This window comes from Delphinus delphis, chromosome X (assembly GCF_949987515.2).
Source record: "Delphinus delphis chromosome X, mDelDel1.2, whole genome shotgun sequence".
In the NCBI taxonomy this organism is placed as follows: domain Eukaryota; kingdom Metazoa; phylum Chordata; class Mammalia; order Artiodactyla; family Delphinidae; genus Delphinus; species Delphinus delphis.
This window is the reverse complement of record NC_082704.1, coordinates 106,666,853-106,692,998: the sequence shown is the minus strand read 5'-3', so window position 1 is coordinate 106,692,998 and position 26,146 is coordinate 106,666,853. Positions and strand designations below refer to the sequence as shown.

At 45.2% G+C, this 26,146-nt stretch overlaps 1 pseudogene; it reads left to right on the top strand.

Annotated features, from left to right (window-relative positions):
* Positions 1–1,843: 1,843 nt before the first annotated feature.
* LOC132418334 (melanoma-associated antigen B4-like) lies at positions 1,844–3,272 on the top strand (annotated as a pseudogene).
* Positions 3,273–26,146: the final 22,874 nt, after the last annotated feature.

Genomic DNA, 26,146 nt, shown 5'->3' with positions numbered 1-26,146 from the left:
AGCAGCCATCTCTGGGAGGCTCCAGGCAGAAGAGTCCAGATGAGATGTGCCTGCACTTCACACCAGCAGTCTCAGGGAGCTGATGTCTTTGATGTGAGGCCTTGGCCTCAGGTCAGCAGACGGGAGGTAGCCCAGCACCTACAGGGAGTCAAGAGAAGACACTGAGAGAGGACTGAGAGCAGCATCCACCACAGAAGAGGGGGCCCCAAAGAGCCCTCACTGTCAGTCTCGGGGGACCCAGGCATGGCTGTGAGGCTCAGGGCCCCAGATACTTCCGGCTGAGGGCGCCGACAGAAATGAGAGCCAAGGTGTGACGCCTGCTGACTCAGCTCAGCAGAGGGAAATGTCCCAGGACCTGCCAAGAGTCAATGGAAGGCCCTCGTGCCAGGCCTGCGGGAAGCTCCCCCGGAACCACCCCCCACCTGCCGTCCTGTCCTGCCCCGCCCCGGCCGCAGCCCACCCCGCCCCGGCCCCAGCGCGCCCCGCCCCGGCCCCAGCGCGCCCGTGCTGTCCTCCTGGAGCCCAGATGCGCATGACCGGATGTGACTTCCTCGTAACCGCGCTGTGGGGCCGCGCCATTTTTGAGAGCTGACGTCCGGCGAGGGTGAGACACGGGAGGAGTGCCACATCTCGTCAGGTGTCAAGGTGTGAGGTGACCCCAGTAAGAAGTGCGGGGACACGCCCCCGACACCCCCAATCCGCATTCCCTCCGAAAAGAGGCGGCCACACAGGCCCCGCCCACCCCGCCCCTGCTCTCGGCCCCAGAGGCTCGGGCCTGGCTGTTAGGCCCAAAGTCCATCCGCTTCCCCAGCGGGGTCTCGGGCAAGGAAGGCCTCGCTCTGAGGCTGGTGGACCCTGGCTCAGCTCAGTACAGGGAGCGCCCCAGTCCCTGTGGAGTGAAGGACGGGACCCTCGTGGGGACCGCAGGGCTCCGCATCCCAGAATGGCGGCCACGCGGACCCCGCCCCTGACGTCGGCCTGGGAGCCTCCGGGCAGGTCTAAAGACTGAGGGGCTCCCTCAGTGCGAACGCGGACGGACGGACAGACGCGGGAGGCCCAGGGGGGAGGGGGGCTTGTCCTGAGGGGCTGGCCGCAGGTCAGCAGAGGGAGGATTTCCAGGGCACGGGAGGAGTCAGGGCGAGGACCGTCCTCCCCGTCGCAAGGGCACCTCAGAACCCCTCCCCTGTTGTCAGCCGCTTCCTTCTGGCCACACACGGAGGAGGGAGGGCTGCTGTCTGAGAGGGGAGGTGCAGGCCAGCAGAAGGCGCGTCCTAAGCACTCCCAAGAGTCAGCCCAAGCCCTTGAGTGAGGGCCAGTGGGGCCGCCAGCCACAGGGCCTCGCCCTGTCTGCCGCACGCTGCAGGCCTGGTAAAACTCTGCCACGTGCGGCCGCGTGGTCACCCTCCCCGCCTCCGAATGAGACTCAAGGAGGTGCCGGCACTGGTGCGAGCAGATGGCCCTCGGGGCAAGAGAGGAGCTCCAGGCTGCACCGGCCGTCCAGGGAGGACCCCGAGTGAGGACTGAGGGAGTCACCCACCCCGAAGAGAAGGGACAAGAGAGAATATGGCCCGTCCCCTCCTGTCAACCCTTAGACTCCCAAGAAAGGACTGTCAGGCTGAGACTGCCCGTAATTTCCTCTGCCAGGTCCGAGGGAGGTTAGAGCTTTGTTCTGAAGGGGCAGCCACCAGGCAGCAGAACGGAGGGTCCCAGGACCCTTCGGTGGTGGGCTGAACGCTCCCTCCTTTCCTCCTCCTGGGTGTCGTGGAAGATGGTGGTGTCAACTTCAGAGCAGCGGAGGGGGTGGGGGTGGGGGTCTTGCCACCAACTGTCATCCTGACTCTGAATGGGAACCGAGGGGACCTACCTCTCCTGCCAGCCCCCACTGTCACCCCCGTACCGCCCAGGCAGGACTGGCTGGCTGTGCCCCAAGGCTCACTCTACCGTCCTCCACAGGGGTCTCAGGGGACAGGCTGAGCACGAGAACAGGAGCCCTGTGGGTCCTCGAGCAGTGCCCTCCAGGACCCTGCAGAGGCGGCCTTGGTTAAAGCCAGGGAGGAATCTCCCCGCTGAAGGTGCTCACAGCATCTCCTTGTCCCTCCCCCAGGTGCCCTCGTTGCCTGCCTTCCTGCCCACGCTCCCGCCTGCTGGCCCTGACCTGTGTCATCATGCCTCGGGGCCAGAAGAGCAAGCGCCGTGCCCGCGAGAAACGCCACCAGGCCCGGGGGGAGACTCAGAGTCTCAAGGGTGCTCAGGCCACTGAGGAGGCAGCGGAAGAGATACAAGAGTCGCCCCCCTCCCCCGCTTCTGTGTCTTGGGGTACTCCCCCGAGCTCCCCTGTTGCTGGCACTCACCAGGAGCCTCAGGGAGCCCCAGCCACGAGCTCTCGTGATGCAGAGGTTTCATGCCCAGGATCTGAAGCAGGTGCCCAGAGCCAAGATGAGAGAAGTGCAGGTACCTCCCCGGCAGCACCTTCCATTCGCAGCAGTCGCAGAGATCCTCTGACCAGGAAGTCCAGAATATTCGTGCGGTTCCTGCTAGAGAAGTACAAGACGAAGGAGCCCATCCTGCAGGCAGCACTGCTGAAGACTCTCAGCAGGAAGTACAGGAATCACTTCCCTGAGATCCTCAGGAGAGCCTCTGCGATCATAGAGGTGGTCTTTGGCCTCGAGCTGAAGGAAGTCGACCCCAGCAATCACTCCTACGCCCTCATCAGCAAGATGGCCCTCCCCAGCGAGGGAAGTCCGAGTGATGAGTCGGGGCTGCCCAAGTCCGGTCTCCTGATGGTTCTCCTGGGCATGATCTTCACGAAGGGCAACCGTGCCACCGAGGAGGAGTTCTGGGAATTCCTCAATGCGTTGGGTTTCTATGCTGGGAGGAGGCACTTGATCTTTGGGGAGCCCACGAGGTTCATCCGCAAAGATTTCTTGCAGCAGAAGTACCTGGCCTACTGCCAGGTGCCCGGCAGCGATCCTCCGCGCTATGAGTTCCTGTGGGGCCCGAGAGCCCACCATGAAACCAGCAAGATGAAAGTGCTGGAGTTTGTGGCCAAGATCATTGGTACCATCCCCAGTGCCTTACCAGGTCTCTATGAGGCGGCTCTGAAAGATGAGGAAGAGAGAGCAAGATTGAGAGTCGCGGCCAGGGCTGCAGCTGCTGCTGCGGGCAGAGGCCCTTTCATAGCCAAGATCCACAGCTGCCCCAGATGTAGGGGGGGAGGCCGTGGACACTTTGCTTACTTTGTTTTGGCAGGGAGCAGTCAGGCTCCTAAATAGTGCAGAGTAGTAGGGGTGAAGGGAACAAAGTACAGATCTTATTTATCTTCCTGTTTTAAACTAGTAACTTCTATATATTATTGATTGATTTAGGTTTTTTCAAATGTTTTTTTCTTCTAATAGTGTGTTTTCTTAAGAATAGGAATTCGTGAATGACATTCCTTGCATATTTATTGCTGTTTAAAGAGTTCTAAAGTTACAGTTTTGGTATATGTAAAAGAAATTCACGAACCATCTATATTTTCTGTATGATCCAGAAGTAGAAAACATGGCACTGCAATAGAGATTTTCATGGAAATGTGAAAGGCGACCACAGAAAATATTTAGGAACAAAAAATGGAGAAAACAGAGAGTAAAAGCCATTTAACTCGTGGTTTGCCTTACTTCGTTTAAACTTTCTTTTGGTAGAAATAAAAGATACTTTGATTTAGCTCATTTGTGAGTATTTGTTTCTTTTGCCCTAGTGCACTGCATATTCTCTGCTACCTACTGGATTAAAAATAAACTCTGATGGGAGGGTGGTACTTTGGGGTTCATAATAATCATATCATAACTGCCATTCATCAAAAACCCAATATTGCTTAATGAGTATGCCACTGCTTTACATGTAGTACATAACATTCCAACATTCACGCAGGATAGGATTTAGCAGACTCCCTTTACAGGTGAATAACTTGCAGGTGTCTCAAGTTCACAAGACTGATTAAGTGACCTTGCTGGGTCTAGTCCCCTGGTCTGGAATAGTCTAGAGCCTACACTCTTCCACTCCTCCCAGCCTAAGCCAGACCTTACGTCTTTTAATTCATTTTTCTTCTCACCACTCCAAAATGTATCTCATGGGATAAAAGGGGCCCTGTTCCCAAAGCACTGTTTTGGAATACAGTAACAATAATGCTGCATAAGTGAATGGTATGAATAAAAAGAAAAATTTTTGGTGACAATGGGGTCTTCTACATATGCAATGTCAGATACCCCAAAAAGATCAGCATCTCCTCATTTACTCTTCAAGTTTCTCAGGGACATAAAAGCCTTGGTTTAAGAGCTGTGTCCTCAGGTCAGTGGAGGGAGGAGTCCCAGCCTCTGATAGTTACTCAAGGTGAGGACCTTAGAACAGAAGGGGGCCCCACAAAGTCTACCCTGCTTTCTCCCTTGTGTGGCCATGCGCAGAGCTGCCTGTCTGAAGGTACCCCTTCTTTTCCTCCGGGGGAAGGGTGGAGAGGTTCTCAGGGAGGTGAGTTCCTTGGTCTTGTGGCAGCATCTCCAATTCTGCCCAAGTAGGAGATCCTAGCAGGCCTTAATTTGCTTCAGGGTGAGGACACTGGGTGCCGATGAGTGGACTCCCCATAACAAAGGGGACCACACAGAGGCCCCCGGCAGGGGTAGCCAGGGAATAGGTCTCTTATCTCCCCTTCTGGTGTCTCAGGAAGGTGAAAGCCTTGGCCTGAGGCTGGCAGACAGACAGTAGGGAGGGTGGAGTCCCATATGCTACCTGAAGTCAAGGTAAGAAACCTGAGTTAGGACTGAGGGGCCACTGACTCCAGAAGAGTGGGGCCTTGTAAAGTCCTGCTCCTCAGAAGACCCCAACAGCTTTGGACAGATCTGGTTCATCCTGACTTCCAATTCAGAATTCCCAAGAAGGTAATGCCTTTGTGCTGAGGAGCACAGCTTCAGGGGAGTGGAGGCTGGAGTCCTGGGTCTGGTCAGGCATCACGATGAGGACCCTGAATGAGGAGCAAGAGGACCACTCACTCCAGAACAGAGGAGAATGCAGAGTCCCGCCCCTGAGGTCAGCCCCAGGAGGCCCAGGACAAAGCTTTCTGGCTGACCTGCCCCCTCTTTCCACTGGGGGTGGTCTCGGGGAGGCGAGGGCCTTGGTCTATGGGGAACAGCCTCACTCAGTAGAGACTGGAAATCTAGTGACTCTAAATGAGGATAAAGGGACTCCACCTAGAGCAGAGCCCTGCCACCGGATACCTCCCCTTGGCAAATCCAGGAATGTTGGCATGGTGCGCCCCACGCCTTTCCTTTTAGAGCGTCTCAGGTAGATGAGGCACTTGGTCCCAGGGGCCAGCCTCAGGGGAGCACAGGGAGGAATTCCAGGTCATGCCAAGAGTCGAGCAGAGGACCATGAGGACTGAGGGAACCACCCAAGTCATAAAAGCGGGGACGCCACAGAATCCCTCCCTTACTGTCGGCCAGGAGTGACCACAGGCAGTCATGCCCACGTGAGGCAACCCTCACATCCTCCTAGGTGGTCTCGGGGAAGTAAAGGCTGTAGTATGAGAGCACAGGCCTCTCTAGGTCACGGGAAGAGCCAGCGTAAGGACTCCGAGTGAGGACCAAGGGGAACGCACAACCGAAAAGAGAGAGGAACAAACGCATAGCCCCACCACCCTTTCGGCCCGGGGAAGCCCCAGGCAGGGGTGGTTCCATGTGTCACCCACTTGCCTCCGGCTCGGGAGGACTCAGGTCGGTAGACGGAAGAGTCCCAGATCCTGACAGAGTGAGGACTATTGAGGTCACAAACCCCAGAAGAGCGGAGCCCGGGGAATCTTGCCCTCTGTGTTAGTCCTCAGAAGCCCCTCAGAAATAGCTGTGGCTGCACGTGGCCTACTCTGACTTCTGCTTCTGGGGACTCAGGGTGGTGAGGACTTTGCTCCGAGGCTGGTGACTCAGCACAGGGGAAATTTCCAGGTTGTGCTAGGAGTTGGCGTGAGGACCTAAGGCTGGAGTGGAGCATGAAAACCATAACAATGGGGGCAGCACATCATCTCTCCCCTGCTGTCAGTCCTGGGAGACGCCTGGAGAGATGTCAGGCCGAGCAGAGGCAACCCTTAACTCCTCCCAGGGTGACAGAGAAGTGGGGATGGTAATAGGTGAAGAGAGGGAGAAATATAGGTCTTCCCAGGAGTCAAACTGAGGAAGAGCCTGAGTGAGGACCGGCGCGGCCAAGCATAACAAGGCCTGGATCTGCCGGCCCCAGTTTCCTGCCTTCAGAGACCACAGGTAGACGTGGGACATCAGGCTACCCTCACTTTCTTCTGTTGGCTCTCAGAGAGCGGTGGGCCTTTCTATGAGCACATGTCCTCAGGTAAAGAGACAGGAGCCACAGGCCTTCCCAGGAGTCAAACTGAGAACCCTGAGTGACGACTAAGGGGAACATGCCCCACCCGCTGAGCTGTGGGATGACAAAGAGTCTAGCCTTGCCCCTGCTTTCAGCACTTGAAGGCTCAGGACAGGGCAGTCGGGCCGAGGCTCCTTTACATCAGGTCTAAGGGAGGTGAGACCCTTAGCCTGAAGGTAAAGCCATCAGAGGGCAGAAGGGTGGGTCCCAGGCCCTACGTGAAGCCAGCTGAGAGCACTGAATAGGGACTGAGGACCCAGTGATCCCAGGATAGAAAGGACTCCACAGAGCTGTCAGCACTGTGCTCCCCCTGTCAGGCCGGTGAGCTGGGCCACCACTCACTTCCTCCTCATGGGTCCCCGGGACCACTGAGGTGTCAACTGCAGAGCAAAGGAGGGGACGAAGCCCAGGCCCTGGCTGCCGTCCACCTAAAGATCCTGAAGATGAACTGAGCAGACTCCCCGCCCTAGGACACGGAAGGTCCCACTGGCAGCCCCTTCTGTCACCCCAGTGACACTCAGGTAGGCTGGCAGCCTGTAGCCCAAGGCTCACTCTACCGTCCTCCACAGGGGTCTCAGGGGACAGGCTGAGCACGAGAACAGGAGCCCTGTGGGTCCTCGGGCAGTGCCCTCCAGGACCCTGCAGAGGCGGCCTTGGTTAAAGCCAGGGAGGAATCTCCCCGCTGAAGGTGCTCACAGCATCTCCTTGTCCCTCCCCCAGGTGCCCTCGTTGCCTGCCTTCCTGCCCACACTCCCGCCTGCTGGCCCTGACCTGTGTCATCATGCCTCGGGGCCGGAAGAGCAAGCGCCGTGCCCGCGAGAAACACCACCAGGCCCGGGGGCAGACTCAGAGTCTCAAGGGTGCCCAGGCCACTGAGGCAGCGGCGGCGGCAGAAGAGATGGAAGAGTCGCCCTCCTCCCCCGCTTCTGTTTCTCGGGGTACCGCCCCCGAGCTCCCCTGCTGCTGGCACTCGCCAGGAGCCTCCGGGAGCCCCAGCCACGAGCTCTCGTGATGCAGGGGTTTCATGCCCAGGATCTGAAGAGGGTGCCCAGAGCCAAGGTGAGGAGAGCGAGTCACACACGAGCGGGCCTGCCCCATCCTGGACGGTTCGCCTTTCCCTCCCCTACCTGGACACTGGTGGTTGCAGCATGCCCAGAGATCCTCCCTCTCGTGGTCAAGGACCACTGCTAGGTTTCCAGCCGTACCAGGACCAAGCAAGACAAAACCGCCAGCACAGGTTGACGCAGGCGCACCAAGACCTACAAGGTGACTCAAGGTACCCCAGGGTTCATTACGCCTCACTTGTAATAACTTAGCATTGCGGCTTTTGCTTCCCCGTCCCACCCCATGGGTTCTGCTTGGGTGCTTATGGGTAAGTGCCTGCATACTAGCAGGAAAGTTATATAGCCTAAAGCTGTCGATCGATTTGTCAGTCAAATAACACAGGACACAGGGAGGGACCACCACTCTACAAAACACAGCCCTACCCCATCGCGGGGCTGCTTCTGGTTTCCAGACAGCCCGCTCTCCTGCTTTCTCGGGAGCGTACCTTTGCTCTGCTTAACTGAACTCTTGCTGCTTAAAACTGCTCTACGCCTCTCGACTGAATTCTTCCTCTTTGGGAGGGCAAGAGCCCAGGAAATCGCCATTCTGCCGGTGACAGTATGGATCGCATATTCATTACTTTTATCAGGTACAAGTTAAAGTTTTCATATTTCATAAAACAAATTTAGAAACCTTCCATTCCTTTTTGTGACCTAGAACAAGAAAACACAGCAATGGAAGAGGGATTTCCATGGAACTGTGAATAGACTCGGCAGTAAAATCATGTGGGTCAAGTAAAAAAAAGAAAAGAAAAAGCGTACATGGTGGTACATTTTTGGTTTCTTTTTTTCTTTTAGTGCTTCTTTTTGTAAACCTGAAAGATGTTTTCTTAGATTATTCAAGATTGTGAGAGAAATTAAACAATAATACAGTAGACATCCTTATCGTTGCCACTCTTATTCCCAACCATTAATTGAGCAGCTACTCTTTGGAAGGCTCCGTGGCACAACTGGGGATGGGAAGAAAAAGAAGACTGAGCCACTGTCCATAGACCTTCGGAGCCTAGGAGCTGCTGCCACGTCAAGATGGTGAGACACACTCTGAGACCTAAATAAATGGCAAGTTACAACAAGGGGTGAGAAAGACAGGAGGTTCCAGACGAGAGCAGTCAAGTGTAAATGCTCTGAAGCAAGGAAGTCTGGAGCTTTGGGACACTGCAGTTCCCTTGAGGAGGTGATTTTAAGTTAGGCGGGATGGTGGGCTAAATGAGGCCGAGTGAATTGTGGTGGGGGAGGGTGGGACCCTTAGATGGTGGGCCTCAGAGTTGACAGACTCAAGACTGGAATGGAAGCTTACCCTGAATTTTTACTTTGCGACTGTGGGTAAAACAGAGAGAATCTCCACCCGGGGCAGGAATAAAATGGCTTCCGTGTTCCTGTCCCAGTGCAGGTGAACACAGTGCACAAACTAGGTGTTTTAATCCCATCGCCTCCAGGGAGTTTCTGAGAAACAAGGATGATACTTCCTTGAAGTGAGATGTCAAGAAGCCACTGTGATAGCACTCTTTGCACTGGGGTCAAAGGGCCAGAGGCCACTCCCTTAAAGGGATGTTCTACTACTTACCTTAAGTGTAATCTGGGGAACTCCAAAGGAAGGCTACAATTTTTGGTGGTGGTGAAATTATAATGAAACTAGGGGTGGTTTGGATGAAAAGGCACCTGGGAGGGAAGCTGCTGGTCCTTGACGCAAATTCTAGAACCTCTGAGTAGCATCCAGCTGGGAGAGGTCCCTCTACACTCAAATGACATATTTACAAATGGGGAAATTTTACATAGTTTTACTGTCTAAGCAGTTTTGTTCGTTCCAAAGGTGCTGCGTATCGTATTTTCTGACATCTCATGAGATTAAAGAAAAAAATCCCAAAGAGTTGGAATTATGGTCTGGGGTCATAGTTATCGTAGTAATAAATGCCATTCTTGAAAGACCATTGTTGCAAGTGCTTTACAAACATCACGTATATTACAACAGCTCTACAAGATAGGGCTTATCAGACTCACTTTGCAGATGATGAACTTGCAATTTTCTCAAGTTCACAAGACTTGTGACAGAGCTGGGAATAGACCCTTGGTCTGAATTCGTCTAGAGGCCACACTGTTCCACTCTTCCCGGCCTGAGGCAGACCTAGTATCCTTTAATTCACTTGTCTCCTCACTACTTTAAACTGTATTTCAGGCAATTTAAAAAATAAAAAGCAAGCAAGCAAGCAAAACACCCTGTAGCCAAAGGACTATAAACAGTCCTGATGAAGGAAGGTTAATACAAGAATAAACCGTAATTTGGGGATTGTCTGTGGGCTTCATTTATCTAGAGTCCTCCTGCCCCTCGCGCCAGGGTTCCTTGAAAGCTCACTGCCCTGGTCCCAGCACGTGTGTTCAGCTCCAGCACTTTCCCACGTTAGAGCTCCTTTCTCCTGAGACTTCCCCAGTGTGCCCTCAAGTCCCACTCTGGAATCTGTTAATGGTGTGTTGAGACTGGCCTCTGAATAAATACACCAATGAGTGAGCTTACCTAGGAGGTCAATATCCAAAGCCTCCCTCATAAGTTGGAGATGAGGACCTGAATAGACATTTCTACAAAGAGGGTATACCAGTGGCCAAACAGTACATGAAAAGATGCTCAATATCATTAGTCACTAGGGAAACGTATACAAAAAAGACAGAGTGGGATACCATTTCACTAGGTTGGTTATAAAAATGGAAAGTAACAAGTGTTTGCGAGGATATGAAGAAATTGGATCCCTCATACATTGCTGGTAAGAATGTCAAATGGTTCAGCCTCTTTGGAAAACAGTTTGGTAGCTCCTCAAATTTAAACCAAGAATTACTGTATGACCCAGCAATTCCATTCCTAGGTATATAACCAAAATAACTTTAAAACTGTATTCAAACAAATCTCTGTACCCAAATATTCAAAGAAGCATTATTCATAAAAGACAAAAAATACAAACAACGCAAAATTTCCATCAGTGAATGAACGGACAAACAAAATGTGGTATATTCTTATAATGGAATATTATTCAGTCATAAAAAGGAATGAAGTACAGATAACTGAGAGACCAGGGATGAACCTCGGAGACATTATGATAAATGATAAATGACAGGAGTCAGAAACAAAAGGTCACATATTGTATGACACCATTTACATGAATTGTCCAGGATAAGTAAATTCATAGAGACAGAAATCAGATTGATGGTTGCCCGGGGCTAGGGAGAGGTATGAATGAGAAGTAACTATTTGAAGGGTAAGAGGTTTTGTAAGCAGAGATAAGGGATTAGGAAGATGGCGGAGGAGTAAGACGCGGAGATCACCTTCCTCCCCACAGATACACCAGAAATACATCTACACGTGGAACAACTCCTACAGAACACCTACTGAACGTTGGCAGAAGACCTCAGACCTCCCAAAAGGCAAGAAACTCCCCACTTACCTGGGTAGGGCGAAAGAATGAAGAATAAACAGAGACAAAAGTATAGGGACGGCACCTGCACCAGTGGGAGGGAGCTGTGGAGGAGGAAAGGTCTCCACACACTAGAAGCCCCTTCGCGGGCAGAGACTGCGGGAGGCGGAGGGGGAAAGCTTCGGAGCCGCGGAGGAGAGCACAGCAACAGGGGTGCGGAGGGCAAAGCGGAGAGATTCCCGCACAGAGGATCGGTGCTGACCGGCACTCACCAGCCCGAGAAGCTTGTCTGCTCCCCCGCCGGGGCGGGCGGGGCTGCGAGCTGAGGCTCCGGCTTCGGAGGTCGGATCCCAGGGAGAGGACTGGGGTTGGCGGAGTGAACACAGCCTGCAAGGGGTTAGTGCACCACGGCTAGCCGGGAGGGAGTCTGGGGAAAAGTCTGGACCTGCCGAAGAGGCAAGAGACTTTTTCTTCCCTCTTTGTTTCCTGGTGCGCGAGGAGAGGGGATTAAGAGCGCTGCTTAAAGGAGCTCCAGAAACGGGCGCGAGCCGCGGCTAAAAGCTCGGACCCCAGAGACGGGCATGAGACGCTAAGGCTGCTGCTGCCGCCACCAAGAAGCCTGTGTGCGAGCACAGGTCCTATCCACACCCCCCTTCCGGGGAGACTGTGCAGCCCGCCACTGCCAGGGTCCCGGGATCCAGGGACAACTCCCCCAGGAGAACGCACGGCACGCCTCAGACTGGTGCAACGTCACACCGGCCTCTGCCGCCGCAGGCTCGCCCCGCACCCCGTGCCCCTCCCTCTGCCCGGCCTGAGTGAGCCAGAGCCCCCGAATCACCGGCTCCTTTAACCCCGTCCTGTCTGAGCGAAGAACAGACGCCCTCCTGCGACCTACACGCAGAGGCAGGGCCAAGTCCAAAGCTGAACCCCAGGCGCTGTGCAAACAAAGAAGAGAAAGGGAAATTTTTCCCAACAGCCTCAGGAGCAGCGGATTAAATCTCCACAATCAACGTGATGTACCCTGCGTATCTGGAATACCTGAATAGACAACAAATCATCCCAAATTGAGGAGGGGGACTTTGGAAGCAACGATATATATATATTTTTTTCCCTTTTTCTCTTTTTTGTGAGTGTGTGTGTGTATGCTTCTCTGTGTGATTCTGTCTATATAGTTTTGCTTTTACCATGAGTCGTAGGGTTCTGTTTTTTTTATTACTTAAAAAATATTCTTTTCTTCATAATTATTTTTTATTTTAATAAGTTTATTTTATATTACTTTATTTTATTTTATCTTCTTCTTTCTCTCTTTCTTTCTTTTCTCCCTTTTATTCTGAGCCGTGTGGAGGACAGGCTCTTGGTGCTCCAGCCAGGAGTCAGGGCTGTGCCTCTGAGGAGGGAGAGCCAAGTTCAGGACACTGGTCCACAAGAGACCTCCCAGCTCCACGTAATATCAAACGGCGAAAATCTCCCAGAAATCTCCATCTCAATGCCAAGACCGGGCTCCACTCGACGGCCAGCAAGCTACAGTGCTGGACACCCCATGCCAAACAACTAGCAAGACAGGAACACAACCCCGCCCATTAGCACAGAGGCTGCCGAAAATCATAATAAGGCCACAGACACCCCAAAACACACCACCAGACGTGGACCTGCCCACCAGAAAGACAAGATCCAGCCTCATCCACCAGAACACAGGCACTAGTCCCCTCCACCAGGAAGCCTACACAACCCACTGAACCAACCTTAGCCACTGGGGACAGACACCAAAAACAACGGGAATTACGAACCTGCAGCCTGCGAAGAGGAGACCCCAAACACAGTAAGATAAGCAAAATGAGAAGACAGAGAAACACACAGCAGATGAAGGAGCAAGGCAAAAACCCACCAGACCTAACAAGTGAAGAGGAAATAGGCAGTCTACCTGAAACAGAATTCAGAATAATGATAGTAAAGATGATCCAAAATCTTGGAAATGGAATGGAGAAAATACAAGAAATGTTTAACAAGGACCTAGTGGACCTAAAGAGCAAACAAACAATGATGAACAACACAATAAAGGAAATTAAAAATTCTCTAGAAGGGATCAATAGCAGAATAACTGAGGCAGAAGAACGGATAAATGACCTGGAAGATAAAATAGTGGAAATAACTACTGCAGAGCAGAATAAAGAAAAAAGAATGAAAAGAATTGAGGACAGCCTCAGAGACTTCTGAGACAACATTAAACACACCAACATTCGAATTATAGGGGTCCCAGAAGAAGAGAAAAAGAAAGGGACTGAGTAAATATTGGAAGAGATTACAGTTGAAAACTTCCCTAATATGGGAAAGCAAATAGTTAATCAAGTCCAGGAAGCACAGAGAGTCCCATACAGGATAAATCCAAGGAGAAACATGCCAAGACACATATTAATTAAACTATCAAAAATTAAATACAAAGAACAAATATTAAAAGCAGCAAGGAAAAAACAACAAGTAACACATAAGGGAATCCCTATAAGGTTAAGAGCTGATCTTTCAGCAGAAACTCTGCAAGCCACAAGGGAGTGGCAGGACATATTTAAAGTGATGAAGGAGAAAAACCTACAACCAAGATTACTCTACCCACCAAGGATCTTATTCAGATTTGACGGAGAAATTAATAGCTTGACAGACAAGCAAAAGCTAAGAGAATTCAGCACCACCAAACTAGCTTTACAACAAATGCTACAGGAACTCCTCTAGGCAGGACACACAAGAGAAGAAAACGACCTACAATAATAAACTCAAAACAATTAAGAAAATGGTAATAGGAACGTACATATCGATAATTACCTTAAATGTAAATGGATTAAATGCTTGAACCAAAAGACACAGACTGGCTGAATGGATACAAAAAAAAAGACCCGTATATATGCTGTCTACAAGAGACCCACTTCAGCCCTAGGGACACATACAGACTGAAAGTGAGGGGACGGAAAAAGATATTTCATGCAAATGGAAATCAAAAGAAAGCTGGAGTAGCAATTCACATACAAGACAAAATAGACTTTAAAACAAAGACTATTACAAGAGATAAAGAAGGACACTACATAATGATCAAGCGATCGATCCAAGAAGAACATATAACAATTGTAAATATTTATGCATCCAACATAGGAGCACCTCAATACATAAGGCAAATACTAACAGCCATAAAAGGGGAAATCGACAGTAACACAATCATAGCAGGAGACTTTAACACCTCACTTTCACCAATGGACAGATCATCCAAAATGAAAATAAATAAGGAAACACAAGCTTTAAATGATACATTAAACACGATGGACTTAATTGATATTTATAGGACATTCCATCCAAAAGCAACAGAATACACATTCTTCTCAAGTGCTCATGGAACATTCTCCAGGATAGATCATATCTTGGGTACAAATCAAGCCTTGGTAAATTTAAGAAAATTGAAATCGTGTCAAGTATCTTTCCCGACCACAACGCTATGAGATTAGGCATCAATTACAGGAAAAAACTACGTAAGGAATACAAACACATGGAGGCTAAACAACACAATACTTAATAACCAAGAGCTCACTGGAGAAAGCAAAGAGGAAATAAAAATTACCTAGACACAAATGACAATGAAACACGACAACCCAAAACCTATGAGATGCAGCAAAAGCAGTTCTAAGAGGGAAGTTTGCAGCAATAAAATCCTACCTCAAGAAACAAGAGAAATCTCAAATAAACAACCTAATCTTACACCTAAAGCAATTAGAGAAAGAAAACAAAAAAAGCCCAAAGTTAGCAGAAGGAAAGAAATCATAAAGATCAGATCAGAAGTAAATCAAAAAGAAATGAAAGAAATGATAGCAAATATCAATAAAATTAAAAGCAGGCTCTTTGAGAAGGTAAACAAAATTGATAAACCATTAGCCAGACTTACCAAGAAAAAATGTGAGAAGACTCAAACCAATAAAATTAGAAATGAAAAAGGGTAACAACTGACACTGCAGAAATACAAAGGATCGTAAGAGATTACTACAAGTAACTCTATGCCAATAAAATGGACAACCTGGAAGAAATGGACAAATTCTTAGAAACGCACAACCTTGCGAGACTGAACCAGGAAGAAATGGAAAATATGCACAGACCTATCACAAACACTGAAACAGGAACTGTGATTAAAAATCTTCCAACAGGGGCTTCCCCGCTGGCGCAGTGGTTGGTAGTCCTCCTGCCAATGCAGTGGATGTGGGTTCATGCCCTGGTCCGGGAAGATCCCACATGCCGCGGAGCAGCTGGGCTCGGGAGCCACGGCTGCTGAACCTGCAAGTCCGGAGCCTGGGCTCCGCAATGGGAGAGGCCACAACAGTGAGAGGCCCGCGTATTGCAAAAAAAAAAAAAAAAAAAAAAAAAAAAATCTTCCAAGAAACAAAAGCAAAGGGCCAGATGGTTTCACAGGCGAATTCTATCAAACATTTCGAGAAGAGCTAACACCTATCCTTCTCAAACTCTTCAAAAATACAGCAGAGGGAGGAACACTCCCAAACTCATTCTACGAGGCCACCATCACTCTGATACCAAAACCAGACAAAGATGTCACAAAGAAAGAAAACTGCAGGCCAATATCACCGATGAACACAGATGCAAAACTCCTCAAAAAAAATACTAGCAAACAGAGTCCAGCAGCACATTAAAAGGATCATACACCATGATACAGTGGGGTTTACCCCAGGAATGCAAGGACTCTTCAATATACGCAAATCAATCAACGTGACACACCGTATTAACAAATGGAAGGAGAAAAACCATATGATCATCTCAATAGATGCAGAGAAAGCTTTCGACAAAATTCAACACCCATTTATGATAAAAAAAAAAAAGTCCATAAAGTAGGCATAGAGGGAACTTTCCTCAACAAAATGAAGGCGATATATGGCAAACCCACAGCCAACATCGTCCTCAATGGTGAAAAACTGAAACCATTTCCACTAAGATCAGGAACAAGACAATGTTGCCCACTCGCACCACTACTATTCAACATAGTTTTCAAAGTTTTAGCCACAGCAATCAGAGAAGAAAAAGAAATAAAAGGAATCCAAATTGGAAAAGAAGAAGTAAAGCTGTCACTGTTTGCAGATGACATGATACTCTACATAGGGAATCTTAAAGATGCTACCAGAGAACTACTAGAGCTAATCAATGAATTTGGTAAAGCAGCAGGATACAAAATTAATGCACAGAAATCTCTTGCATTCCTATACTCTAATGATGAAAAATCTGAAAGTGAAGTTAAGAAAACACTCCCATTCACCACTGCAACAAAAAGAATGAAATATCTAGAAATAAACCTACCTAAGGAGACAAAAGACCTGTAGGTAGAAAATTATAAGACACTGATGAAAGAAATTAAAGATGATACAAATAGATGGAGAGATATACCATGTTCTAGGACCGGAAGAATCAACATTGTGAAAATGACTCTACTCCCCAAAGCAATCTACAGATGCAATACAATCCCTATCAAACTACCACTGGCATTTTTCACAGAACTAGAACAAAAAATTTCACAATTTGTATGGAAACACAAAAGACCCTGAAGAGCCAAAGTAATCTTGAGAAAGAAAAACGGAGCTGGAGGAATCAGGCTCCCTGACATTAGACTATACAACAAAGCTACAGTGATCAAGATAGTATGGTACTGGCACAGAAACACAAATATTGATCAATGAAACAGGATAGAAAGTCCAGAGATAAACCCACGCACATATGGTCACCTTATCTTTGATAAAGGAGGCAAGAATATACAGTGGAGAAAAGACAGCCTCTTCAGTAAGTGGTGCTGGGAAAACTGGACAGCTACATGTAAAAGAATGAAATCAGAACACTCCCTAACACCACACACAAAAATAAACTCAAAACGGATTAAACACCTAAATGTAAGGCCACACACCATCAAACACTTACAGGAAAACATAGGCAGAACACTCTATGACATAAATCACAGCAAGACCCTTTTTGACCCACCTCCTAGAGAAATGGACATAAAAACAAAAATAAACAAATGGGACCTAATGAAACTTAAAAGCTTTTGCACAGCAAAGGAAACCATAAACAAGACCAAAAGACAGCCCTCAGAATGGGAGAAAATATTTGCAAATGAAGGCAATGACAAAGGATTAATCTCCAAAACATACAAGCAACTAATGCAGCTCAAAATGAAAAAAACAAACAACCCAATCCAAACATGGGCAGAAGACATAAACAGACATGGCTCCAAAGAAGACATATAGATTGCCAACAGACACATGAAAGAACGCTCAACATCATTAATCATTAGAGAAATGCAAATCAAAACTACAATGCAATATCATCTCACACTGGTCAGAATGGCCATCATCAAAAAGTCTACAAACAGTAAATGCTGGAGAGGGTGTGGAGGAAAAGGGAACCCTCTTGCGCTGTTGGTGGGAATGTAAATTGATACAGCCACTATGGAGAACAGTATGGACGTTCCTTAAATATCTAAAAATAGAACTACCATACGACCCAGCAATCCTACTACTGGGCATATACCCTGAGAAAACCATAATTCAAAGAGTCATGTACCAAAAGGTTCATTGCAGCTCTATTTACAATAGCCCAGAGATGGAAACAACCTAAGTGCCCATCATCGGATGAATGGATAAAGAAGACGTGGCACATATATACAATGGAATATTACTCAGCCATAAAAAGAAAGGAAATTGAGTTATTTGTAGTAACGTGGATGGACCTAGAGTCTGTCATATAGAGTGAAGTAAGTCAGAAAGAGAAAGACAAATACCGTATGCTAACACATATATATGGAATCTAAAAAAAAATAAAATAAATAAGGAAAAAAATGGTCAGAAGAACCTAGGGGCAAGACAGGAATAAAGATGCACACCTACTAGAGAATAGACTTGAGGATACAGGGAGAGGCAAGGGTAAGCTGGGACAAAGTGAGAGAGTGGCATGGACATATATACACTACCAAACGTAAAATAGATAGCTAGTGGGAAGCAGCCGCATAGCACAGGGAGATCAGCTCGGTGCTTTGTGACCACCTAGAGGGGTGGGATGGTTGGGGGAGGGAGGGAGGGAGATGCAAGAGGGAATAGATAATGGGACATATGTATATGTATAACTGATTCACTTTGTTATAAACCAGAAAGTAACACACCATTGTAAAGCAATTATACTCCAATAAAGATGTTAAAAATAAATAAATAAAACCAATATGGTACTGGCACAAAAACAGACATGAAGATCAATGCAACAGAACAGAGAGCCCAGAAGTAAAGCCCTGCACTTATGGGTCAGTTAATCTACAACAAAGGTATTCAGAACATACAATGGGGAAAAGACAGTCTCTTCAATAAGTAGTGCCAGAAAACTAGACAGCTACATGTAGAAGAATTAAATCAGAACATTTGCTCACACCATATACAAAAATAAACTCAAAATTGATTAAAGACCTAAATGTAACACTGGAAACCATAAAACTCTTAGAAGAGAACACAGGCAAGGGGCTTCCCTGGTGGTCCAGTAGGTAAGACTCGGTGCTCCCAATGCAGGGGGCCCGGGTTCAATCCCCGGTTGGGGAACTAGATCCTGCATGCATGCTACAACTAACAGTCTGCATGCATGCTACAACTAAGAGTCCGCATAGCACAACTAAGACCCGGCGCAGCCTAAATAAATAAATAAATAAATATATTTTTTAAAGTGTTTAAAAGAAACACAGGCAAGCACTCTGACGTTAATAGTTGCAATATCTTTTTGGATCTGTCTCTTAAGACAAAGGAAACAAAAGCAAAAAAAAAACAAATGGGACCTAATTAAACTTAAAAAGATTTTCCACACACCTGAAACTAACACAACATTGTAAATCAACTATACTCCAATAAAATTTTTTTTAAAAATAAAAAGTAAAAATTAGGGGCTTCCCTGGTGGCGCAGTGGTTGAGAGTCTGCCTGCCGATGCAGGGGACACGGGTCCATGCCCCGGTCCAGGAAGATCCCACATGCCGCAGAGCGGCTGGGCCCGTGAGCCATGGCCACTGAGCCTGCTCGTCCATAACCTGTGCTCTGCAACGGGAGAGGCCGCAACAGTGAGAGGCCCGCGTACAGCAAAAAATAAATAAATAAATAAAATAAAAATTAAAAAAAATTTTTTAAAGCTTTTGCACAGCAGAAAAAAATAATGAAAAATCACTCTACTGAATGTGAGAAAATATTTGCAAATGGTATGACTGATAAGGTGTTAATACCCAAAATATAAAAACAGATCATACAACTGAAGAGCAAAAAACAACAAAAACCTGACTAAAAATGGACAGAATGGAATAGACATTTTTCCAAAGAAGACATACAAATGGCCCAAGAGGCACATGAAAAGATATTCTACGTTGCTAATCAGAGGAATGTAAATCAAAATCACAGTGAGATGTCACCTCACATCTGTCAGAGTGCAGAGTGGCTATCATCAAAAAAACCACAAACAACAAATGTTAGAGAGAATGAGGAAAAAAGGGGAAACCTGGTTCTCTTTTGGTGGGAATGTAAATTGGTACAACCACAATGAAAAATTGTATGGAGGTTCCTCAAAAAACTGAAAACAGAACTAGCACATGATCCAGCAATTCCACTTCTGAGTATGTATCTAACAGAAATAAAACAAACATGAATTCAAAAAGATACATGCACCCCAATGTTCATAGCAGCACTTTTTACAACAGCCAAGATACCGAAGCAACCTAAATGCCCATCGACAGATGAATGGAAAAAGAAGATGTGGTACATATATACCATGGAATATTACTCAGCCATAAAAAAAGAATGAAATTCTGCCATTTGCAGCAACAAGGCTGTAACTAGAGGGTATTATGCTTAGTGAAATAAGTCAGACAGAGAAAGACAAATACTGTATGTTATCACTTATATGTGGAATCTAAAAAATAGAACAAAACAGAAACGGACTCACAGATACATATAGAGAACAAACTAGTGGTTACCAGTGGCTAGAAGGAAGCAGGGAGAGGCAAAACAGGGATAGAGGGCTAGGAAGTACAAACTACTCTGTATAAAATAAGCAACAAAGGTGTACTGTACAGCACAGGGAATATAGCCAACATTTTATAATAACTTTAAATGGAGTATAATCTATAAAAATATTAAATCACTATGTTGTACACCTGAAACTAATATTGTAAATCAACTATACTTCAATACCAACAACAAAATGAAGGATTCTGTTCAATGACAGAGTCAGCAGATAGATGACAGAACAGGAGAAATAATATATAATATCTAAAATGACAGGGACTAACATCTAGAACATAAAAGGAACAGCTTCTAAACAAAGACCCAAGAGGAAATGGGCAAATAAAATGAACAGGCAATTAATTCAAGAAAGCAATTAACTCAAGCATAATATGAGATGCTCAAGGTCGCTAGTAATTAGAGAAATTTATCACTTTACATTTATATCAGATTAGCAAAAATTAGAAAACTGGCATTCCTGTTACTATCACTGTATAACAAATTAGCACAAAACTTAGTTGCTCAAAACAACCACCACCATTTTATTATTTTTCATGGTCTTTGTGGGACAGGGATTCAGGAACAATTTGGCTGAGAGGCTCTGGCCCAGGGTCAAAGGTGTCTGGAGCTGGAGAAACCAGGAGATGAGAGACATCTCTCTCTCCTTGTATGGCCTTCTCCTTGTGGTCTATAACATGGGCTACTTTGGTATTCCTCAGAGCATGGCCTCAGGGAAGTCAGATTTTGTACATGGTAAGCTCAAGGATTCATGGCAAGTCTTCTACCAAGCAAAAGAGAAGCTGAACCACCTTTCATAATGTGACCTCAAAAGTCACATAGTATTACTTTTGCCATATTATTTTCGGCCAAAACACTCACAAAAGCCTCCCTACGTTCAAGGGGAGAAGAACTGGACTTGACTTCCTGACAGTAAGTGGCGAGTTTTCTAGAGAAGAATGTGGGATGGGAGACATTGTTGCAGACATCTTTGGAAAATGCAGTATGTCACAGCTGGATAGTTCCAAGTGTTAAGGAACATAGGGTAATATAGAGTATAGACAAGCATGAATATTCTAGAAAGCAGTCTGACAGTGCTGAGACAGATTAAGTGTATCTATACCATTTGACTCAGAATCCTCACTCCTGGCTATATATCCCTGAGAAATTCTCTTACAGTCTCTAAGAAGACATGTATAAGGATGGTTATCACAGCATTGTTTGGGGTAGCAAGGAGTTGGAGATAAGCTACGTTTCATCACCAGGGGACTGAGTAAGTAAAATATGATCAATGCTTACAATGGATTATGCAGCAGTTTGAAGCAACAGAGTAGATGTACACACAGTAACATGAATAGAATGTTAAAAATTATGGTGCTGAAAAATAAGAAACAGAATGAGATGCATAGCACAATGTTACTAACAGTTTTGTTTATTAAAAATTCACGCACTTAAAACAATGTAAGTTTTCTAGAGCACAGAGAAATGAAGGGTAGACCTTACCAATTAAATGTTTGCCTGTGTCCAGGGGAGGAGACTGGGAGTAGAAATTGGGGAGAAAAAAGGAAAATGAAGCGACAAAACAAGAGAGCGACATTACACTGGCCAATTGTGTGCCTTGAACTGAGGAGTATAAATAACTCTACTCTTTTTTTAAATATGTTTTATTTATTAATTTATTTAGGCTGCCCCAGGTCTTTGTTGTGGCATGTGGGATCTTTAGTTGTGGCATGTGGGATCTTTAGTTGTGGCATGTGGGCTTCTTAGTTACGTCAGGCATGTGGGATCTAGCTCCCCGACCAGGGATCGAAACCGGGCCCGCTGCATTGAGAACGTGAAGTCTTAACCACTGCACCACCAGAGAAGTCCCTAACTGTACTCTTTACATCTGATTTAATAACAATCTCCAAGGGCAAAGTGAGAAGGGTTGTACTAGGTAGGACTTTAGTCAATAACCTTCTGAAAACTTAGAGTGACACACAGACCAAGTTACAGATGTTTCTGTAACTCAGTCTATTCATCTTTCAAAATGTGATTTGAAATAAAGTCTATGATTGGAGATCAATGAAAGGTGTATTTTCAGGCAGAAAAGGTTTTTCAGAAATCTTCAACTAACAGATCACATAGATGTCACTTTAATTAAGGCTAGAATCTGAGTATTCGAAAAAAAATTTAACAAGGTTTCTAAATATATGGTGCTAAGGAAAAAAGAAATGAATTAGATTTTTAAATAGCCTTTGAAGTAAATTAAATTGACATACGTAAAACAGCAATACATACTTTGCAATAAAAACACATTAAAATGGCTGCCTATGGGGTAATGAGAAGGGAGTATGGGGGAGAAATACTTCATTAACTAGTAAGTTGTCATACCTACATTTGGATTTTAGATGAGGCAAATAAATATTTTACTGAAATAATTATAATTCTGAGAAAAATATATTTTAAACATTCCATTATTCCTATTATTAAAATATTTTAAGTTCTATGATGTCTCAAGGGATTGAATCTGATTTAACACAGTTAGGAAACAACCACAGGCCCAAGGGCAGAAAGCTGGGAAACAGTCAAAGGCCTTATTTCATTTCCTTGATATAACCTTGACATCTGAGTTCAGTGTCAGTTTGACTGGCGTGTGCCTCTTTTTGCTTGGCATTCTCATTCAATAACGTAGTTACAGCTATAAAACTTGAGATACTGTCACAAGAGACAGAGAGAGCTGAAGCTGAACTAAAAAGCTATGAGAATATTAGCCCTATGGGGTGAAAGAAATATTAAAATGTCAACCATGGCCCTAGGTTTCCACACCAGAATCCTTTACAGATTTAACAAAAGGCTACTTTAATTTGCAACCCCCAGAAGACACCCTTAATGAGACTGGAAAAGAAAAACTGCCCTGCATCTCTCATTCTCTCCCATTTGAAACCTAAGAAAAACTGAGCAATTTGCACATTTAACCTCTTTCTCAAGGTCACTGACAGTAACATTTGTTTACTGGTTTTTATTTTCTAGGATTTTGAAGGGGAGGGAGAGGAGAAAAAAATCATAGATCTGAATTAGCTATACTTATAAAATTCTTTTAAAACTGCCATTGCAGCCCAGTGCTTCTAAGTGCTCTTATCGGAACATTTGTGATGGGCCTCAATTCAACACAAGCAGACAGCAATCCAGGAGATCCAACTTCTATTTCCAATTAAAATTTAACTTTTTTTTAAACTGACCTCACACTTTGAGTTGCCTCCTTTTAAGAGATATTAATATTTAACAATTCCTTCAACATCGTAAAATAATTTGAGTTGATATAATGTATGAAGGAGAAATACATTTAAAAAAATCTCCCCAAATAAAAAAGACATTTTCCACAAATCTCTTTTTTTACAGTATGAATAATCCTACCTTCATTCTTTAGCCTTTACTTGAATTAAAAATATAATATATATATTAGGGTCTCCTCAAGAAAAGATGCATCGAGAGGTAGGCAAAGCGAAATTCAGCAACGTGCACTTTTCTCCTGGCTGGTAGTTGCAATTAGAGGGGGAATTCCAAAGATGATAATATGAACAAATAAACATGTATTAACTTTGGTAAGTACTTAACTATGTGCTAGACACTCTTTTAAGTACTGCAATGTATTAACTCATTTAACCCCTACAACAACCAATGTTATCCCCATTTTACAGACGCTTAGGAACTGAAAGATGAAGTAACTTGCTCTAGGTCGCAGTGTTAGTAAGTGGTAGAACAGGGATGCAGCTCTAGGCAATAACATTCTTAATTTTTCCTTGTCTTCTATAACCACTGTCTGAATCGTGTATCCAGTAAGTTACTTAAAAATCCCAGGCTTTAGTTTTCTTATATCTAAAATAAAGATATCGCAGATCCACAATCCACAGTTCCAAAATCCAAAATGCTCTAGAAACCAAAAGAATTTTTTCATTCGGCTAATTCATCTGACCTGAACGCATTTGACAGTCCCCTCACCTTTCCTCCCTCATCCTCCTGTCCAATCTTATTTTAGGAAGCTTTCTCTGGAGCCTCCTGCTCTTTCCACGTTGAGCCAGGTGGGCCTCCCCTGTGCTCCAATAGCATTTCAGATTAGATTCTGACTAGGTGGGAGTGTGTTTTAGTCAACAGTCTTCTTCACCTACCTACTCTCCTCCTTTCCTCATCCTTTTAGTTAGAAATCATCCACAATGCTCTCCTCAGAGATAAACGATATTCAAATTCAGAGTTTAAGTTATCTAAAGTACAAAAATTGTTAGAGTATAAGTAAGACAAAATGTGGTCTTAGAGAACCCTAATAAAGTATCCCTGGATGCAAGGGCATGTAGGGAAAGCATCGCTTCTGTCTCTGAAACTAGCAGTAATTAGTTTCAATGTTTAATATGGTCAGAAGCCAGGGCACAAAATTCATGCAGGCACATTTCTACAACTTATACCAGATTGTTGGGCGCTGATGGAAAAAGAATGACTATAATAGTCAGAAATTATTACAGAAGAAGAATTCCATATTGAATATTCAAGTAAGTCAGGTAGGTGATAACCATTTTATTGAGAAATATTGTTTTCATTTTTTCCTAGAAAAAATAAATTACTCATAATTGACATAATTAAAAGAAAGTACAAAAATATCACAGGTTGTTACAGTTTCATCTGTGGACTATACGATATTAGTTTTTTTTCTTGACGTGCAATGATTTTAAAATGGCAGTTTGTTTTACAACCTGTAGGTTTTGTCATTTAATACATGGTAGTTTTAGTTTGCAGCTCTCAGCATGATCAGCACAAAGAGAATAAACTATCAGCTTTCGAAATTGTGACTTCACTGTAGTTCTCAATGCCTCTTTATTTTTATTTTCTAATTTTGAAATAGACAAGCTGGTTGCTTTTTTTCAAGTACAACGTTAGCTCATAAGTGATGCCTGTTCATGAACAAATCACATGTAACACTAATAGCATAAGCTGTAAAGTTTGAAAAAGCCTTTTGAGGGGTTGAATGCTGAATTTTTCTGCAAGGTACAAAATGACTCAGGTAATTCGGTTTATCTTAGGGAACAGTTGTTCAAAGTTAGCATCATATGAGATGACAAGTCCATAAGATATGGTGGTATATGAAGTCAATTTCTTTTAATACTGTTTCATTAGTTACAACATGCCATTCAAGGGTTGACTGCAGTTTGAAATTTGGTTTGCTCAGCTATGACAAACAAATGGAAATAAAACAGACAAATCTCCTTAATGAATTCAGTGGTCTTGTCTAATTGAGAGCTTTCCCTCCTTTGTTAATGATAAAATTACTTTCATGCTATGTTTTCCTAAGTAATGTAGTCAGTATCTAACCAATACGGTGGTTCTACTCATTAATAATGGGCTTACCTGTCTTGAATAAGTAACCTTTTGGTCTCTTTTCTCCTTGCTTCTACTCATTTTTCCCTCAGTGAGGAAAAAAGTCTTTGCAACAGAATGTCAATTTGCAAATGCCTTGTTTATATCTTTATGCACATTTTCCTTTATGTCGTAGTTCTCCCACCACTATTTTCTCATTTCTACCATGGCTTATTCTCTCTTCTCTGGTCACACTTCAGTGTGTCATATGGGTGACGCAAAGCTGAAGTGGCTTAGTTTATAGACCATAAAACTTTGATGATGGTTAAGTTAATTTTGCATGAAGATCAAGGAGCCAAAGCTGCAGAAGTCATTCACAGAAAACAACTCTGCAAGTGATAGGTTACTGTCTAGTTAAACTGGGCCAGGCTCTTTGCCCAATATTATTTCAAACAGCATTATTCACAGTGTACCTCCTGCTTGTGACAGTGTTTGCCTTTCTAAAACTGTTATGGTTTAAAAAATAACTGTTTCTGTATGACTGATTCATTTATTCAGTCATTGAAAATATAATACCGCTCTCTAAAATAAAGTCTGGATCTAACTTGATAGTTAAGCAGGTGAAAATCTTGGCTTTTCTTCTTACAATTACCAAATTTTATTTTCCAAACACCCATAGGCTCATGACTTTCCCAAAGACTCTGTGTAATTAAGTCTAAGAGAACCCATTAGTAATTCCAGAATAACGGCTCTCAAGATACAATCAAATGACAGTGATTCAGTCATTCACTGATTTGTTTACAAACAAGGAACACAAATAATGCCCTTGGGGAAGCAGCACCCTAGTGGGGAAAAATTCTTTTATCCGTCACATAAACAAAATAT